Raw genomic sequence first — 19,431 nt, 5'->3', positions numbered from 1 at the left:
GAAATTAAAGGAATAAACACAACAATGAGGAAACAACACAATCTCCCTTTTTCCAGATATGATTGTATAAATAAATATAAGTACAGTATCAACTAAAAGAAAAAATCAAAACAATGAACAACTTGAGTAAACTTAAAGGATTTAAAATAAACCCACACAAATGATAAGCATATATATGACATATTTTATATGCATATGTGTGTATGTACATATGTATGTACATTGTGTTTCTCCTTCATTGCCGAAGAAGACCATGCCATCAGAGACATAATGACATGACTTGCACTTGACTTTGTTTTGAGTGCGGGGGGGCTGTGTAGGTCACCAGCCTCACTTCTCCTCCAGAGTCGTCTGAATCCAGTGACCGGATATTCATCAGGATGGCTGGAGATGACCCAGGATGAGACAATTGGGGTTAAGTGACTTGCCAAGGTCACACAGCTAGTGAGTGTCAAGTGTGTGAGGTGAGATTTGAGCTCAGGTCCTCCTGACTCCTGCACTGGTGCTCTATCCACTGCCACCTAGCTGCCTATGTATGTACATATATATAAAACAAAGGGGCAATTAGATGGCATAGTAAATAGAGCACTGGGTCTGGAGTCAGAAATGCCTCATTTCAAATCTGCCTGTTAACACTTACTAGTTGTGTGACCCTTGGAAAGGTTCTTAACCCTGTTTGTCTCAGTTTCTTCATCTATAAAATGAAGAAATGGTGAACCATTCCATTATCTTTGCAAAAAATAATAACACATCAAAAAACTAAATGAGGTCATACAATAATTGGACATGACTGAAATACTGAATAGCAATATATATTACCAAAATGTCAAGCAGTAAAAGATAGAAATAGAAATTCCATTTGGACAGTATAAAATGTAGACAGTATAAAACACTTGGTAGTCTACCTAGCAACTATATGAACTCAATTACAAAATGCTTCACACAAATAAAGACAAATCTAAATACTTGGAGGAATATTAATTGCTCATGGGTATGCTGAGCCAATATAATAAAAATGAAAAATACTGCCTAACTAAATTTAGTCATTCAGTGCCATAACAATCAAACTACCAAAATTATTTATATGTCTAGGGAAGAAAGTAATAAAACTCATTTGGAACAATAAAAAGTCAAAGATAAGAAGGGAATTAATGAAAAAAATCCATGAAGAATGGAGTCCAGCAGTACCAGATATCAAACCATATTATATGGCTTAAAAGTGGTCAATCAGTGGAATAGATTAGTTCTGTAATATGTAGAACTAAATGCACGGTAACCTAGTGTTTGATAAAAAACAAAATACCTAGCTATTCTGATAAGAACTTATTATTTGATAAAAAAAAAACAGTTGGGAAAACTGAAAGTCTGCTAGAAACTAAGAATAAACCACCATCTCACACATGTATAAGTCTTGTAGCCATGACTTATAATTATATTACTTTTCACTTTTTCTTCTATATGACTTCATTTCATGATCTCATCAACTCCCATGTATTTAATTGTCATGTCCATCCATCCAGCTCCAATGTCTCTGACTTCCAATTGTGCATCTCCAACTGTTTTTCAGGCATCTCAAACTGGTTGTCCAGTAGACATCTTAAACTAAACATGTACAAAACAGAACTAATTATCTTTCTCCTAAAGCCTCTCTACTTCTGAACATTTCCTCTTATCGTAGAAGGCAACATCATCCTCACAGTCCCTCAGGTTCCCAGTCTAAGAGTCATCTCAGTCTTTCAGTCTATCTCTCTGTCTGTCTATCTGTCTCTCTCTCTCTCTCTCTCTCTCTCTCTCTCTCTCTCTCTCTCTCTCTCTCTCTCTCTCTCTCTCTCTCTCCATTTCCACATCTCTGTGATATACATCCCTATTTTTTCTTCTGACATTGCTACCATTCTAGTGCAAGCCCTCATTCCTTTAGACCTGAATTATTTTAATATCCTGCTAGTTGGTCTGCCTGACCCAAGTCTCTCTTTATCTCAATCCATCCTCCATTCAGCCACTAAAGTGATTTTCAAAAACTGCAGTTTTGACCATGTCATTCTCCTATTCAATAACTCCAATGGCTCCCTATCATTACTGGGATCAAATAAAAATTCGTCTGTATGGCATTCAAAGCCCTTGATAACCTGGCCTAATCATCTCTTCAGTCTTCTTATACCTTATTCTCCAACATGTACTCTTTGATTCAGTGACACTGGCCTCCTTGTTCCACAACCACAGTACAAAGCATCAGTTAAATGTGCTAGGTACTGTGCTAAGCTCAGTGGGGATAAAAATACAAAACATGAGAAAATCTTTGCTCTCAAGAAGTTCACATTCTGAGTCAGAGGCTAATCCCAGAATGTAAAATCTTAGTCTCCAGAATATAGTCAGTACTTTGAGGCTTAAAGGACTTTTACCAAGTACATAATGTGGGAAGAAAAAAGAAAATCATAGTGACCAACACAGCATCCCATCTCTCCTGCATCTGAAACTACCTATGTGATCTTAAGTCAAAATTGACTGCTTTAGGTCTACATTTCTAGTGAGGTCTTGGGCCAGGTGAATAACAATGGAGATCTATTACTTAAAAACTTGAAAGACATTTTACACATACTATGTGTTTGGAGCCTCGCAACAACTCTGGGGAATAAGCATTACAAGTATTAGTGTTCACATTTTAAAGATGAAGAAAGTTCAGCTTAAAGTGGTGCCAAATTATGCCATGGAATTATAGATTACGAGTAGAAAGAGATAAACAAGAGAAACTTACTTATTTTACAGGCATGGAAACTGAGATACAGAAAGGTTTAGTTACTTGACCAGCATCAAATAGCTGGCAAGCATATGAGGTGGAATTTGAATCCAGGTCTTCCTGATTACAGTGTCAGTGCTCTACCTACCATCCACATTCTACCATTATGACCTTTAAAGTGCCTCCCAACTTGAATCTATACTCCTGTAGTTTTAACAATATAGCCTAAAAGGAAAAAGCTACAGCTTTGTCTTCAGAAGGTGTAATGGGTAGAAGTTGCAAAGAGACCAGTGGAGTTAATTTTCAGAAACACTTCCTCCCTGTTAAAGTCTTCTCAAAGTGAAAATGGGCTGACTTGGGAGTTAGTGAATTTTTTTTCACTAAAAGCCTTTTCCCCAAGGCTAGAGAACAAATTGTCAGAGTTGTAGCAGGGAATATTCTTTGTGCCTGTGGATTGGACTAGGCAGTCACAGAGATCCCTCCAAACTCTTAGAGTTTCAGTGATTGATTCTGTGGAATCCATATCTGCAAGGGTTGGGGGAAGGGGCAGGGCAAGAGCTCTGTGATGGCAATATTAAGGAAGGCATTAATAGATATCTAAGTCATGTTGTCAAAATTCATTCTTCTGGTTTGATAGGAAAATCGCTCAGCTACTAAAGATGAACTACTTTGCATCTTTTCTTCTCCTTATCAGAGTCTGCTCTTCTTTTCATCCATTCAGTTCATTTTGCTTGGGTCTAAAATTGTCATATTATGGTAATTACCCAACACACATTAAAATACAAAAGACACTTGTGTAAGAAAACAGGATCAGATGGTACTGATGGTGTACAAACTTTATTCTTTTTAATGGCTTGTTTTTATGTCTATTGCCTGGACCTATCCCTCTAATAAGCTTTTAATGACTGTTCAGACTGATAGCTGAGCTCTGGATCCTTTACTTGCTGCCTTTATTTCCTGGAAGAAAAATCAATTAAGCCCCATGCCTTCCTGACCTCTTCTTGTATTAAGACTTATCTCAACAATTAGTCTCTCATTAGTGTATCCAAACTCCCCCTTCCCTCGGCCCCCACTTTGGTCTTACAGATGTTCTGGCCATCAGGTGTCAGCTCAAAGATGAACTCTGCCTCCACACCACACGATATTTTACTTCATGGGGATAGAAAGTCATTTCCAGGTCTTAATTACCACTCACAGAGGAATGCTTCCCCAGTTTGTGAGTTATTTTGGCTTCCAACTATTAAGGAGCACAAGGAGACCTTTGCCACTTTCTGTCATTCCTGGGCAAGGCTTATGTAAACACTCTACAAAGAATATGGCTGGGATGTTATTTTGGGCTCCATGATTTTCTTCTTTTCCCCCACACATTATGTTCTAGTTAAAAGTCCTTTAAGTCACAAAGCACTAACTACACTTTGGAGACTAGGAATTTGCATTCTAGGATTGACCTCTAATGACTCAGAATGTGAGCTTCTTGAGAGCAAAGATTTCCTCATTTTTTTAAAAAAAATGTTTCTATCCCCAATGAGCCTAGCACAGCACTAGCACCTAGAAAGTATTTAATAGATTTTTTTGACTGATGATGGGACTACCAATTGAAAAATAATCATGCTGAGGGTTCAGAAACACTTGAGTAGGAAATGGGCATTTGTACTTATCTGATATATGGTTCCTGCTCAAAAAACCTGGAAAAGATTATGCATGGAACCTTAAAACATACCAAGGCCAAGAACCAGTCTGCTTACAAGTATATTATTCAGGATTTGAGTCAATAGATAAGTATTTATTAAGCACTTACCATGTGTCAGTCATTCTTCTAAACACCAGATAGACAAATAAAAATAAAAACAAAAGGAAGGAGACAAATGCATGTCTTTCCAATGTAGATTCAGAACAATCTTCAAGGAAAATCTGCTAGCAAGTTGGGGAAACTTTGAGAGAATGCCTACGAAAAGTGGAGTTGGATCCAAGTGTTTAAGGAATCTAGGTATTCTTAGAGGCAGGGACGAGGAGGGAGAGTATTCCAGGCATGGGGCACAGGCAGAGAAAATGCCCAGAGTCATGAGATTGAGCATCTTGTTTATGGAACAGCCAGGAGGCCAGTGTCATTGAATCAAAAAGTACATGATGGGGAATAAGGTATAAGAGTGGAAAGATGTGAGGGGACCAGGTTATTGGGCTTTGAATGTCATACAGACTAATTTTTATTTGATCCTAGTAGTGATAGGGAGTCATTGGAGTTTATTGAGTAGGAGAGTGACAGGGTCAAAAGTGCACTTTTGGAAACTCACTTTAGTGGGTAAATGGAGGATGGATTGGAGTGGGGAGAGACTTGAGTCAGACAGACCAACTAGCAGGATATTGTAATAATCCAGGTATAAGGGAATGAGGGCTTTCACTACAATGGTGCCAGTGTCAGAAGACAAAAAGGAGGTGTTTATTCCAGAAAGGTGAAATTAACAGACCAACTAGACAGAGAATGAGACAGAGAGAGAAACAGAGAGATAGAGAGACAGAGAGACAGACAGAGACAGAGAAAGACAAAGGTGATTTCTAGGCTGGGAACCTGAGGGACTGGGAGGATGATGTTGCCTTCTACAGTAAGAGGAAATGTATGGAAGTGCCGAGGCCTGAGGAGAAAGATAATTAGTTCTGTTTTCTACATGTTTGGTTTAAGAGGTCCACTGGTCAACCAGTCTGAGAGGCCTGACAAACAGTTGGAGATGCAAGATTGGAAGTCAGAGACACTGGAGCAGGATAAGTAGATTTGCAAATTAGCATACAGATGGTATTTAAATCCATAGGAGCTGATGTGATCACCAAATGAAGTGGTATAGAAGAAGAGTAAAGGACCCAGAACAGAATCCTGTGAGACATCTATGATTAGACAGTGTGCCTGAATGAAGATCTACCAAAGAAGAAAGAAAAGGAGAGGTCAAAAAGTCCAAAGTGAAGATTCATGTCTTGAAAACCCAAAGAGAAGAAAGTCTCAAGGAGGAGAGAGTGTTTGAGAGTTGAAAAATGTTAGAGATGTTGAGGAGAATGTGGTTCAACTTGGCAAAGGATTGGATTGGAGGAGTGAATAAGAGTTGTTGAGGATGACTTTAGAGTTGAAAGCAAGGATGATCGGATTGGTGATGATGTCCTCTCCAGCAGAATGGATGAAACTTCCTCTGCTGAGTTCAAGATAATTAAGATCATGAAAATAGAGATAAGAACATAAACCAACCACCCAAAAGTCAGCTAACATTGAGAGCTATCATAGGGTTCTTATACACACAAAGAATAGTAGGAGATTATTGGAATATGTCAGGAAAATATTTCATATGATACAGTAAAATATTTCATATGATACAGTACATTATTCTATTGCCAAGGTGCCACAGACCAAATAGTCCCATTCTCACTTTTTTTTCAGCTCATTTAATTTTAGATCAGGTTATCGGACTTAATTTATGAGATCTAGCCATCTTTTACTACTAATTACTAAGATGTCAGATGATGATAAAAGGGCATAATTTCACCAGAGCCTTCATTCCATGAGAGATGCTTTTGTCTCAGCAGACATCGCTCGTTTCCCTTTCTTTGCTCATCAGCTGCAACACAAACACTTGCCTGTAATAATTCACAGATGTAAGAGGCCCTTATTTGTGCTATTTCAAAGCTATACAATGATATACCCAGAAGGATGAACATTGTTTGTCGAGGGAATGGGCCTGGCCAGGTCATGTACCCTGCTTTGTAGGGTCAACCATTTTCCCTGGCCTGTGCAGCTGCTCCCTCTTACGGCCACCAAGGGCACTAGCTATTCTGAGAGTTTTACACATGATATGAGGTCAGCTTGACCATATGCACAAAAAAAGAGATAGGGGAGGGCAGGACACAAAAATAGACCAGAAGTGGACGTCCAGCTCTTTCACCCTGTAAAAATGCTGACTGTCACCAAAGGCCACACTAACAGAAAGGATATACAGGATAATGACTCACAGGCTCATTGCATGCTTACTTCTCTTTGGCTCCACTCTCTAGCCTCTTCCATCTTTATTCTACGAGTCTTCTCACCTTCCTCCTCAGGTTCCTTCAGCTTCCTCTTCTGATTGGTGAGTTCAAGTTCAAGTTCAAAATCACTTTCAATTGGCTCCACCTTTTTATAGTGTCCAGTCCATCTATGCTCACTTTACTCTCAACTGCATTGCTGATTCTCCAGCCTTTTCCATATTGCCCCATCATGGGTGCCCTTGTTTCTGCCTTGAAAGCTCTCTTTTAAGTGATATGTTTCCCCATTAGGATGTAAGTACTTGGAGAGTTTGCCTATATTGTAATCTCCAGCATTTCTCACATAGTAAACATGCAATAAATGATCTGTTTATATGTCTATGTACCCACTCTCTATCCAGCTATCTATTCAATTCTCTATTTCTATCTAATATCTATCTATCTATCTATCTATCTAGTCAGCTATCTCTTTCTATTTCTATCTATATCTATCTCTCTATCTATCTTCATATATATATATACATATATATACATATATGTGTCTGTGTGTGTATATATATATATATATATATATATATATATATATATATATATATATATATATATATATATATATATATATAATTAGGGTCATTTTTTATGAAACAGATGGTCCTACCCAGCAGACAATGGAAATATAGTGGAAAGAGCACTAACCCTAGAGTCAGCATCCCTGAATAAAATTCTCACTCTGCCAATCATTCTCTGTGTAACCTTGAGTAAGTTACCTAAGGTCTTTGGGCTTTTGTCTCCCCCTCTGTAAAATGAAGCACTATAGAATCTCAGAGATCCTTTCCCCTTCTAAATTCTGTGCTCATGGAATAAGATTAAGATTGAGTCTTCCAAATTAAAAGCCCCAATTCCACCTTGCATCCTGGAAATAGGCAAATAATCACATGGAAAAATAGAGCAAATGCTCCATGGGGAAGGACAAAAATCATAACCCAGAGGTGAAGGGGGACAATGTGAGCTATGCTCCCAGGTACACAATTGTAAGGGTGTCTAATGCAGAGTTTGCCAAGGCTATGTTACTGGAAAATGATTCATCCGTTTGTTTGTTCAGTCATTCAACAAACATTGAGTGTTAGTAAAGTTATGATAAGGACAGAATGAGAGGCCTTGCAGGGGAAGTTAAACTTAGGGAGAATGGAAAGCATTTGCATGACTTAGGCAGCATAAAAACAACAAAGTTTAATTAAATTAAAGTTTATCAATTAAGTTGATTTTGTTTGTAAGATTGAAACTGTGGGTTACTTTGGCAGTGTCAGGAGCTGCCAATGAGTCATTTCATCTCCCACTACAGGAAGGCACCTTCTCTGCAATGTATATTCTTAAGAGTTTCCTGTGGAACCCAGTGCATGCCACTGGTAGAATTGGAGTCTAGTTCTTCCCTGGGTCCTAGACCTGCTCTTTAACCCTTCATTATTTCCATGTTACCTCACCCTGGTAACTAGAGAACAAGAATAATTAGTTGAAATAGGAAGCTATCAAAAGACAACCTTGGTTGAGTTCCTAACTTCCCTGCTCCATGACCTCTCCAACAGTGAGGTAGCATCCCAAGGTCTCTGTATCTCTTCTCTTTTATACTCAGTTAATAGTTAGCATTTTCTATAGTGCTCTGAGGTTCACAAAATACTTGAGAGATATTATTTCATTTTATCCTTACAACAACCGTGCTGTTTTTATCCCCATTTTACCAATGAGGACACTGAGGCTAAGTAACTTGCCCAGAGTCAGATATCTAGTGAATGTCTAAGGCCATATTGAAACTCATGTCTTTCTTGACTCTAGGTCCATCACTTTAGCCATTGTGCCACCTAGATCTCTAATTATGCCAGCAGAGAAAAATACTCTTCATACTACTTGCCCTGGGTGTGATTTGGGGTTCCCAACTCAGGCTCAAAAAGTTTTAGTTTAGGCTCAGAGTGAGACTCAAAGATAGAGCCACCATATAATTCAGTATATTTCATTTTTTGTCTTTTGAAATTACCTGCATCTTTCTTAATAATTCCAGAGAACTGATATCAAATCTCCTTCCTCCTTTTAATTTTCAAGTAGAGAAAAAGTTATTGTTTCCAAGGAGGATACCTAGAGACCAACATACCAAGATGGATCCATCAGAATTAAAGTTAGAAGAAATCTAAGATAGAATCTATTCGGATCCTTTCATTTTCCATAAGAGGAAACTAAGGTTAAAGAAATAAAATTGACTGATGGACTCCCAACAAGTCTTCTTCCCTTAGGCCGCAAATTTCCCTAAAGACATTTAAGCCAAGAGACCTGAGCCACATGAGTCCTGGGAAACTGTGAGGATAATTTAGATAATTTTTGTATCACTACTGAATTTTTCATTTCGCTAAAATGGATGTTGTAGCAATACCAGGAATTAATAGTAACAGAATTGCTCTAGGGCCACACTGTGGGAAGAGAAGACCTTCCAACTCAGAATAGGTAATGAACCCATTTACTTCTGCTCCTAGCAAAGGTCAGTACAATGTCTCCACAGGAACCATAAAGCCTACTTCTCAGCTCAAGAACATGCAGTGAAATCAGGGTGGAATCATTGACTTGGTAACCATCTTTCTTCTCATTTTTGTACCTACACAACATCCCAAACTAGGCCACAACTGCCATCAAAAAAGTGAAAAGTTCAATCAATCGACCTGAATTTTGTTAAGGGTTAAAAACCTGTTCAAATCAGAGTGCCCCTTTTATGTGCCAATTTTTTTTTAACAGACCTCTCCTTTGATAATTCTGTTCTATAGCCTAAACTGAAATATCCCCAGTTTGCTTTGTTTTGTTTGTTTTTAATGATCCTAATATGGGTACTTTTTTCCAGTCCTCTCACTATGCTGGTCATTGTTCTTTGGATGAACTCCAGGTTATTCATCTTTTTCCCCAAGATATGATGCTCTGATCCAAAAGCCATACTCCAGACGTGATCAGAACTGAGTAATTAATATTTCAATGATGTGTTATCTCATATTATTCCCTAACTCTTGATTTATTTAAATATAGCTTTAAATATTCCACATTGGATTAGATTTCCTCTTAGTCCAGAGACCACCACTTATCCTCAGAGACAGAACTAGGATAGAGCAACTGGCACCTCTGCTCAGGAGGCTATAATGTAGAAGACAGAAAAATGCAAAATAATGATTTTTAGATAATATGAAATTATAAAACTTGTTACATTTTTCATTTTGACAACATTTTTATTTCTTCGGCAATTTAGAAAGAGCTGGAGTTAGCACTTAATTAATTAGGGAGAATAATTAGTTTATTGAAGAAGCTACCATATGACCTATTACTTCCTCTTCTCGCACCATTCCCTCCCACCTACTTGGTGTGTAAGGCAATTTCCTTTGTGTTCCAGTCCCATCATACCCTATTCCACACAGGGTGGTAATTTCTTCAGCAAAAGCCTCCACTTTTATCAGACTCTCTACGAAAGACCTCAATTTTGTCTCAAGAACAGTGTCCCAAGCTACCTGCTGAATTTTCACAGTGTATTGTCCAGAGGTCTCCCCTCTCACTCAATTGAACCTATCTTACTTTGCCTCTGGATTTGTGATTACAATAGTAAATACTTCTGGACATACTGGACTTCCCAGAATGTAAATTCTAGGCACAGATACAGGACGCCAAATTGTCAGTAACATAGAGAATTAAATAGTTGCTTGGGACACTGAAAGGGTAAATGATTTAATCAATTGGTCAGGTATTTACAGACAGCATGCATCAGATGCAGAACTTGAACCAATCATCCTCATAAACTACAACAATAAGAAATTATTAAGCACTCACCATAACAGCACTGTGTTAAGTAACCACTGGGGATACATAGAAGAGAGAGAGAGAGACAGAGAGAGAGAGACAGAGAGAGAGAGACAGAGAGAGAGAGAGAGAGACAGAGACAGAGACGGAGACAGAGACAGAGACAAAGAGACAGAGAGAGACAGAGACAGAGAGACAGAGACAGAGAGAGAGAGAGGGAAGGAAGGAAGGAAGGAAGGAAGGAAGGAAGGAAGGAAGGAAGGAAGGAAGGAAGGAAGGAAGGAAGGAAGGAAGGAAGGAAGGAAGGAAGGAAGACAGTCCCTACTCTCAAGGATCTCACAATCTTATGGAGGAAACAACATGCAAACAGCTATTTACAAATGTATACAAAGTAAAAAGTCAGTAATCTGAATGGAAAGTCCTAGAGGGGTTTAAGAAGGGAAGAAGGACTGAGATAGGTCTCTTGAAGAAGGTGTGATTTGAGCTGAGTCTTAAAAGAAGACTAGGAAGCTCCAAGGTAGGAGTATGGAAGGGGAACATTCCAGACATGGTGATCAGTCAATGAAAAATCTGGGTACAGAGTATTGTACGTGAGGCATAGCAAGGAGGCCAGAGGCTCTGGATCATTGACAATGTGCAGGGGAGTAGAGTGTGAGAAGACTGGAGAAATACACCAGTGTCTCTTACCTTAACTTCATTTTAGGTTCCAAGAGAGGTGGTTTTGTAGAGATTGATGGCTGACCTCTGTAATCAGGAAGGATTCATTCATGGGAGAAAAGAACGTCAGAGTCCTATGTTAGGAGTCATATTAATGAAAACACCAGAATTGACCACAAAGAAGGTAATCTAAATTGTGAAGTACATATTTTAGTTAGAAGTAGTATAATATAAGGCTACAGCTAGATGGCTCAGTGGATAAAGTGTCATGTCTAGAATTAGAAATCATCTTCCTGAGTTCAAATCTGTCCTCAAACACCCACTAGCTATGTGTCCCTGGACACATCACTTAAAGCTGTTTGCCTCAGTTTTCTCATCTATAAAATAAACTCAAGAAGGAAATGACAAGCTGCTCCAGTAGCTTTGCCAAGAAAATCCCAAATGGGGTCACAAAGAGGTAGATACAACTGAAAAGATTAAACAGCAACAAAAGTATAATATAATGGACAAAATGATGGAATTGGAGATAGCAGGATTGTAAATTCTGTAATGTGATGGAGGATGCTTCAGAGGTCATCTAGGACAGCATTTAACAGATGAGATAACTGAGGCATAGAGAGATTCAGAATCTTGTCTAAAACCATATAAGCAGTAAGTGGAAGTGGCAGCATTTGAACCCAGGTTGTCTGATTCCAAATCCAATACAGGAGGTACCTACCTTGTTGGATCTTGTTCAATCTCACATGGTGCCCATTAAAAAATTTCCTCCCAACCTCAGGAATGAGGCAAAAATATCGCATGTTTTCTCCTCAAGATTTCACTACCTTTATGTTACAAGCTGTGTATGTGTTCATCTTTGAGTAAATAAAGAGTGGATTTGAAGTTTAAAAAAATTATGAAGATCAAAGGAAATACTTGTAAAAAGCACCTAGCAGAATTCCTGGCAAATAGTAGATGCATAATAAATGCTTATTCATCCTTTTTCCCTACCATCACCAACTTAACTCTAAGGACCATAGAATTTTTCCAGCTGACTTATGTCTGAAATCTTCCATGTATGCTATCTCTCTCATTAGAATGGAGTTCCCTGGGAAGAAGGAATGCATCATTTCTTATTTATATACCCAGAGCTTCACACATTTCTTTGCACATAGTAAGGATTTAATAAATGTGTCATTCATTCATTCAAAATATATAATGCTAAGATTTGATCACTCTCCAAATATCATATTGAAAAGCTTGCTTTCTCCATCCCTTGAAACTGGCTAGTGTTTATCAGTCCTGCTATGGTTTTTTCAATGTATTTGTTGGTTTTATATACTAGAAAGAAAATTATATATTTCACACACATCTACAATATGTGTATGGTTGTCCTTTGTTCTTGAAGAGGACCAAAATGGCCTCACTATACTAGAGGCAAGTTTCAGGGTGTCCAACTATGGCTGATGCTCTGCCACAGGTCAGGCATGAATAGTCCTTGTAAATATCTGGCGTCGATTTCCCAAAGTGTTATGGGTGATTCATGCGTAAATTGGATTTCAGTGAGGCAGAACTGTATGAAGTCATTGGTCTCACTCTCTTCTCCAGAGTAATCACAGTCCAGTAGCCAGATAGAATCAAGACAGCTGGTGATGACTCAAGATGCAACCTTGGCATCTTCAATGTCTAACCAAGCTCTAAGAGTTCCACAGCTCCTGCTTCAAGCTGCCTTCATGGCCATTGGAAGAAATTGTTCTCATTTGCCCATTCCATGGGGAAGACTTCACATGCTTCGGGTAGACACTCCCCCATACTTGGGTGTATAACACATATATGTAGGTATGTATCTGTACCTACTTACATGTATGAGTGTATATACATACATATGTGTGTATGCATATACATATATATATATATATTTGTATATATGCTCGTATTATATAGGATTCCCTATTCTATATTTAGGACAATAATGATTTTATAATTCATTACATCTCTGAAAGTCCCAAAGGAATATTCAACGTTCATTTAACTAAATTTATATTAATAGCAAAATGTTTTCCATTCCCTAGAAGGGGAAGTTAGAAGCAAATGAATACCAAAGAAAAGCGATTTGTCAGCTTGACATTTGCGATCCAAACTCAATCATAGGATCCTAACTTTAGATCAAGGAAGGCACCATTGCCCGATCACCTCCATATACTGAGTGACCAGCAAATCTAATCCAATCCCTTCATTTTCTAGGTCAGAAAACCCAGGCTTGGAAAGTATAAATGACTTTTTCAAGGGTTCTCAGAAAGCAAATACCATTTGAGGAAGCATTTGAATTGAGCTTTTTTGACTTCTGAATCAATGTTCTCTCACTGTAGCATCCTGCAATCAAGAAGCCCAAACTGGGTTTGTGGCAACTCAAATCTGTATTCTTATTCAGAAATAACAAAAAAATCAGTCAACAAGTATTTATCAAGCACTTAAAATTTTTACTTTTATTGGTACTCATCTGAACATTAGATATACCTCTTGTTGGTCAGCGAGATCCACTGGGCCATCTCGTATTGATAATGCCAGAATCAAAACAGTGACTGTACAATATGAGGACTAGTAAGGAGTAGAGGTGATCAGAAGAGCAAAAGAAGTTTGGGGGGAGAAAAGGAAGGAAGAGAGGTGCACGGGATGGGGGGAATGATGAGATAGAAAAGGAATATAGCCAGAGATTAACTGAGGATGCAAAACTGGGGATGACTAAATCCTTTTTACAAAATATAAGTTTATTAGGAAAATGTGGGTGAGGAAAAGATGGTCAGTCAGAAAGTAGGAAACAGGGAAAGAGAGGGAAACGGTGCAAGCGGAAGCAGAAGAGCAGAAAAGAGATTAGATCACAGCAACGGAGCAGAAGTGAGAAATATAAGAGCAGAGAGAGTTCAGTATAACTAAGATACAAGTGTCAACTAGTGCAATGAGCCCAGAAATACAAAGACAGATAAAAGCAGACCCTGACCTCAAGGAGCTCAAGTACTGTCGGGGAAAATTGCACATATCATAAATGAAAGGTATTTTGGGAGGACAAGGAAGGCACTACTAATTGGGGGTAGGGAACAGGAAGGGAATGAAGAAGGACCAGGAAATGTCTCTTGTAGAAATTAGGATTTGAGCTCAGATAGAAATTGCTAGCCCTTGGCAATAATTTCATAAGGAAATAATGAGATTGGAGATAGGTTTCAGAATTGAGTTTTCCATTTGGAAATTGGCATCAGCCTGCAACATATTAAAACAAAAGGAAGGCATTGGTTCAGCAACAAGGTGGAGGTTCTGTTATCTGCCCAGCATATCTGATCTGACTTCTCTTGAAGTTTTATTTAAGTTTTTTTTAATGGATTTTGCAACAGATGGATAGGTAAAATCATATCTGCATGTATGTTTACCTGAGTTTTAAGATAAACTCCTAGTATATAATGGAATGAATGTTTTGTTGCATCTAGATGGATCTCAAATGTCTGGCTAATTTGTTCAATTTATTTCTTTAAAAAATCAGTCAATTCAGTGGAGGGTTTAAATATAATATATTGAACTCAATTCAACTCAAATCAAATGAACAGGGTTTTGGTCCGCATCCAGAGTACTAAAGAATTGATTGGCTCTGTTGTCCATGGGAGAGTATACATGTAATTTTAGACACTCTCTGAACAACACCTTCCAAAAAACTTAGCTATTGGTCTAGGTCATCTTCAATCCTCATATATAATAGGTTACACTTCCTTGAGACTAAGGAAGACTAGAAGAGATTAAATCAGAGACAGTGAATGACCACAAGTCAGAAATATAAGAGAAAGGAGGAAGGAGAATTCAGAAGAGAATCTGGTGTTTGTCTTTGGTTTCCCATTACCTCATATGGTCCTTTACATACTGTAGGTGCTTAATGAACATTTGTACAATTAGGTTGAATTGAATTGGATCAGAGACAAGGTCATTGAGTTTTTTAACTGAAGTCTCATAGTGTCTTGTAATCTTATGAATTCCCCTGACTCTAACAAATAATAGAAAAGAAAAAATTATTATTCACAAAACTTACTCTTCGCAAGCAAATCACTAAATCTCAGAGGTGGACCTACTGTCAAATTTTTATTTGACATATACTTACTCATAGTACCATATGACCTCAGAACAATCCTCAAAGCTGATTGTTAAACAATCTGCAGCTGATCATTAGTACCCTTCCTCACATGCCCAAAGAGGTCGTTCAGTCTTTGTTTGATATACCCAAGGCAACACTGATGGACTGGCCATGTTGTTCAAATGCCAAACATATGTTTGCCTAAAAGACTGAGTGATGGAGAACTCACACAAGGCAAGCATTAACACAGTGGTCAGAAAAAGCCATACAAGGACACTCTCAAAGTCTCTCTAAAGAAGAGAACTCTGGAACTGATTGTGAGACATGGGAGATGCTGGCACAGGACCTTCCCACTTGGCATATCTGCATCAAAGAAGGTGCTGTGCTCCTATGAGTGAAGCAGAATTGTTGTAGTCAAATGATACATACCATGTATCCCCCTCCCCAGTGGTCACAAGGGCTATTTGTGTTTGACCTGTGGCAGAGCTGATATTAGTCTGATGGCTACAATTGGACATACTGGACCTTAACCCCAACATACTGGTATCATTTTGATCTTCTTTGAGAATGAAGTACAACAACCAACCAATTGATGTCCCCAGTGATGAGAATGGGAGGCAGCTCATCTCATTGTTGGGAAGCAACTATTCTTAGGAAGTTTTTCCTGGTATTAAGTCTGTTTCCTATTTACAGCTTCTTCTCATTGCTCTGTCTGGGGCCAAAATGAAATGCAGCAAGGGGACCATGCATCTTGCCTGTTAGTAGGCATTCAGTACCTCCCCATAGTGCCACACTGTGATTGTCATTGAAATTTAATTTAAGAATTAGAAATGAGAATGGAATGAAATGAAACTTCTCCCTTGTTCCCATTATCAACATTTCTACCACTTCAGTCCTTTTTTTAACACATTCAATAGACTGTACTGGCAGTGGAGGAGATAGCTTTTCTCATGAAGAAATCTGGTGACATTTCACTTTGAAAAAGGAATGCATTGTCCCTTCGAAATGTGGTGAACTGAAAGCAAGAATTCACTTTTATGTCTATAAGCAAAACTTTTAAAGACACTTTTAAATAATTGGACCAAGATCCAATTGACTTCATTTCCTTGAGCAATAATTCTTCTTTTATATTTGATCCACAGGAGATATTTTTTGGAGGGATGAGGAGAAACAATAGTCAATATACATAATTCTGGCATCTCAGGATGGCATGAGGAGGAGAAAGAGCAAAGCATAACTTCATACGTGACACAGAACTGATCCAAAGAGATGCACAATTTATGATTCACTGAATGGGCAAAAAAATGAAACTCATTGCATTAGTGCATGTGATTTCCCTCCAACTTTTAATTGAAAGGAAGTTGGCCTACTGCCCATAACTGGGTAGAAGGACGCCATTGTTAAAGACAAATTAGATGTTTTTCTGTTTGGCCTCATAAGGCAGAAACAGGAGCCAAGAATGGAAAGTACAAAGGGCTAACTTTGATTTGACATCAGCAAAAATAGGAGTAAGAGACTAGATCTGTGATTTCATTTATATAAGTAATTCCCAGGCAAAGAAACTCCCTCTAACAATATCAGTTGTCTCCATCAGAGTAAAATATGGTCTTCATTCAAAGGTATTCGTATATGTATAAATATGTATGTATATGTATATATATATATATGTGTGTGTGCGTGTGTGTGTATACATGCATGTATATGTATATATATGTGTGTGTTATTTATATGTGTGTGTACACACATATAAGTGAGGGAGTATATGTATACATATGTATAATTTACATGTATTTGTATACACACACATTTCAATAATTATATTTCAATGTAATTGATATTCTTCATATTCCTTTGTCTTTCATATTATATGCATTTAAAATAATAGCTTTCATTTATATGGTGCTTTGGGTTTTGCAAAGCACTTTGCAAATGTTATCTCTTTTATCCTCACTATCCTGGGAAACAAGAATTATCATTTCCATTTTGATAATGAGGAAACTGAATCAGACAGACTTGCCAAGGATCTCCCAGACGATGAATTTTTTTGGTGTTGAAGCATTATAGTCATATCTTTAATCTTCATAGCCTCATTTGGTTTTCTTGGCAGAAATGCTGGAATGGTTTGCCTTTTCTTTCTCCAGCTCATTTTACAGATGTGGAAACTGAGGCAAACAGGATTAATGATTTGTCCAGAATCACCCACCTAGTAAGAGTCTGAGACCAGAGTTGAACTCAGGAAGATGAGTCTTCCTGACTCCAGGGCTGGCATGAATAAATCCACCTAGCTGTCCTAGCTATTAAATGCCTGAGGTCAAATTGAACTCAGGTCTTGCTCATTTCAGATCCAGCACTTTACCTATTGTACTACTTAGTGGTCTTAGTACATTAAATGAACTAAACTTAACATATTTCAAAGCATCATTCTACAGGTTGTTTCAGTAGGTAGGTATTTCAACTGCATGGATGATATGCTATTTGCAGTCACAGTGGGGGTACATGCATCCTCTTGGAACAAAACAAATGGGGAGAGAGAAGGGATTAAGCATTTGCATAATACCTACACAGGGCAGCTAGGTAGTGCAGTGGATAGAGCACTAGTGAAGGAGTCAGGAGGACCTGAGTTCAAATCTCACCTCAGACACTTGACACTCACTAGCTGTGTGACCTTGGGCAAGTCAATTAACCTCAACTGCCTCATCCTGGGTCATCTCCAGTGATCCTGATGAATATCTGGTCACTGGATTCAGATGACTCTGGAGGGCAAGTGAGGCTGGTGACCTACACAGCCCTCCCTCACTCAAAACAAAGTAAAGAGTAAGTCATGTCATCATTTCTCTGATGGCATGGTCTTCTTTGGCAATGGAGGATGAACACTCACTATGGGAAGGGTAGTACGCTAAACACTTTAAGAATATTATCTCATTTAATCTTTACAACAACCTTGCAAAGTAGTTGCTATCATTATCCTCATTTTACAGTTGAGGAAACTGAGGCAGACAGAGGCTAAATGACTTCCCCAGAGTCACACAGCTAATAAGTATTTGAGGTTGGATTTGAACTCAGGTCTTCCTGGCTCCAGGCCCAGTAATTCTATCCATTGCACTACTTAGTTGCCTCAGAACAAGCATGTAAAAAAAAATAAGAAACAAGATATTAAACACAAATAGCAAAAAGAAAAAAAAAATACGTCTGTTAGGAAACTAGATATAGTTAGGGAACAAATCATGCCCCAAATAAAATAATGTATAGCTGATAGACCCATATACTTACATTTATAATATCAATACGTAAGAAATAAACATAAATAGCCAAAATTTTACAAGTAAAAAATAGGAAACATGCAATGATAATTAACCCCCGCATCAACTTATCCTAACATATGCAGTTGCATTGAAAACAGATCTTAGATTCACAAACCTTCGTTTCATCCTTTGGCTAGATAGGTAATCAGAGATACTTCTGCAAGTGCTGTTTCTGCCCCCTCCGCATCACTAAGACGTTACATCTGGGGTTTGTAGCTAAAACTTCCTATAGAGCATGTCGCCTCCACTTCCAGTATGAGCTCTTCTAAAGTGAAGTCTGTCTTGATTTTTTGCCATTTATATTCCCAGAACTTAGCCCAGTACACAGCAAGTACTTAATTTCTTGTGAATGTTTTATTTACTTATTCACTCATTCATTTACTCATCGCCAACAAGTTAACCTGCTCATTTACATAAAGGCTCTAGATCATTCTGAATAACTGAGCTTTCTGCCCCCATAAGAGTTAGTCATTGGTTCAGGTAGATTGCCAGTGTCTTCAGATCTACAAGCCTGCTTTCCCAGATCTGAGCTTGTTGTTCCAGGTTGCCTAACATTCTTGAATCCAGTGGATTGTGTCTGTATACTGGGGTTTGTGGGAGGCAGTCGAGGGAGGGGAAACTCTGTAACAGAAACAATTGGCAGCAGTGGAACTTGGTCAAAGTTCAGCTCCTCCCTTACCTGAATCAAGGTCCACTTCAGTCCAAAGGAGTGCCTTTGATAGCTTTAGGAGAAAACTGCTTTTCCACTGGAAAAAGGGTCTTCCAAGCAATTCCTTGCTCCTGCAGATTCTCCCACTGGTGGTCTGTCATTTCTCTACCCAGTACGCTTGGCTGAT

General features: G+C 38.3%; 1 long non-coding RNA gene across 1 annotated transcript in view; it reads right to left on the bottom strand.

The window, feature by feature from the left end:
• Positions 1-18,912, bottom strand: part of LOC140498085 (uncharacterized) — a 42,213-nt gene extending 23,301 nt beyond the window's left edge. Inside the window, exons 1-2 of the long non-coding RNA XR_011965000.1 lie at positions 18,711-18,912; positions 11,234-11,290 (exon numbers count right to left, since the gene is read on the bottom strand). This is a non-coding gene — a long non-coding RNA (uncharacterized lncRNA). The remainder of the gene's footprint in view (positions 1-11,233; positions 11,291-18,710) is intronic.
• Between the last annotated feature and the right edge of the window lie 519 nt (positions 18,913-19,431).

Source organism: Notamacropus eugenii, chromosome 4 (genome assembly GCF_028372415.1).
Source record: "Notamacropus eugenii isolate mMacEug1 chromosome 4, mMacEug1.pri_v2, whole genome shotgun sequence".
Taxonomy (NCBI): Eukaryota; Metazoa; Chordata; class Mammalia; order Diprotodontia; family Macropodidae; genus Notamacropus; species Notamacropus eugenii.
The sequence above is the reverse complement of the archived record's forward strand: the minus strand, read 5'-3'. Positions and strand labels throughout refer to the sequence as shown.